Source organism: Crocodylus porosus, unplaced genomic scaffold (genome assembly GCF_001723895.1).
Source record: "Crocodylus porosus isolate Cpor-Errol unplaced genomic scaffold, CroPor_comp1, whole genome shotgun sequence".
Lineage (NCBI taxonomy): Eukaryota > Metazoa > Chordata > Crocodylia > Crocodylidae > Crocodylus > Crocodylus porosus.
The window spans coordinates 34,366,003-34,367,852 of NW_017728914.1; positions in this window are offsets into that span (position 1 = coordinate 34,366,003).

The window sequence follows — 1,850 nt, forward strand, 5'->3', positions numbered from 1 at the left end:
GCTGGGCTGGTCTCAGTGGGGGCAGATGCCAGGACAAGGAGCAATGGGCTCAGGCTGCAGCCAGGGAAGTTGAGGTTGGAAATTAGGAAAACCTCTTGCACCAGGAGGGTGGTGAAGCACTGGTACAGGTTATCCAGAGAGGCGGTGCAGTCTCCATCGTTGGAAGTGTTTAAGACCCAGCTAGACCAAGCCTTGTCTGGGATGATGTAGTTGGGGCTGGTCCTGCTTGGAGGAGGGGGTTGGACTCGATGTGACCCCCTAAGGTCCCTCCCAACCCTCATGTCCTATGATTGTATGTTTTCAGGTCTGGTTATCACATACAAAAACTGAAGGTCAATCAAGGCACTTTCTAAATGCCTTTTCCCACAAAATGGAAACAAAACCCATTATTCCTTTTTTTCAACTTCATTTAATCCGTGCGGCATTTTTCACGGTGGGGCACCACGCCAAGATCTAACTTTTTGCTTCCAAGTCGATGCCTGTTATTAGATACTTGTGACAGGAGTTCATGTTGAAAGTTGGCAATTCAGAGCATACGTTTCAGTGAAGCAAGCTGAATGACAGCTCAAATCAGCAGTAGGACACCCAGCTGAGACGCACCGGACACGTAGGTCTTGCTTCCATCTTAAGTGCTGTCCTCTCTGTGGATGATGAGGTTGTGGGAAGGTGTTAGCCCCTCATTACCGGGAGCTAACGGTGGTTCTTTGTTCCCTGAACTAGCACAGCCATCCAAGGCATAGCGAAGTGTAAAATCGTTAGATATTTAATACATGACAGTTAGACATTTAATACAGGTATTTTTAGGGTACCCATTAGTGAGAGTAAAAGGTTGAGCAACTTCCAGTTCTAGGGAAACGTGGATAAAATCGGGTCGAGTCATAAAGCCACATGGCTAGCCAGTGTCTATCAATCAATTAGCAAATGAAGTTATTCCGATTGATATCAGCTCTGAGTCTGGCCTATGGAGGCTTTTATTTTCAGGCTAGACAGGACAGCCGTGATGATCTAATCTTGCATAACTCGGGTCACAGGAGTTCATCCCATGATGAAATCAAGCCTAATTAACTTGAACATATCTTTTAGAAAAACATCCAATCTTGATTTAGAAGCTCCCAGAGACGTGGGATCTGTCACAGCCCTTGGCAAGCCGTTCGAACATGTATTTACTCTTGCTGGTCCCAAATTGTGTTTCATTTCCAGTGTGAATTATTCCAACTTCCAGTTCTAGCCCCTGGGTCACCGTATATCTTTGCCTGTTAAACAGCCCGGTGCCTTCGGCTGTCTCCTCTCTGTGGGCGTGCAGGAGAGGAGGTTCAAACCAGAGACTGGCAAGTGCTGGACCCTCAGACCTTGGGTGTGCTAACTCATTTCTGCAAATGAGAAAATTACTGAGAAACAGAGAAAACTTATGGCTTACAGTCCCCGAGTTCAGCTACATCAGGTTGATTAAGGATCTTTGGCTCCTTCCCTAGGGCTTTTTGTGGGTTTTTTATCCCATTGCAGGGGCACAGGTCTAGCTTTCTCTGCATCCATTACAAACCTTTGACATGCCACGATGCATTCAGATTTATTGCGTCTAAATGATGCGGCCTGCCAGTCCGGCTGAGTGAGTGGAATCAGCTGCTACACGGGGCAGATCTGAACTAACCTTTGAGCATCTTGGTGCAAGTTATTTTTCAGTCATTCATGCTTTTCTTCACTAGTTCGCATGGCTGTGTGCAATGTCTGATAGGAATCAACATGCAAAAGAAGTGCGTTTCGGAAGGACTGCATAAAATACCAAGGAAGACTCAGTCTTCCAGAAGCAGCGTGCCATCGTTTTGATATATCGCTCCTGGGTTCAATTTGAT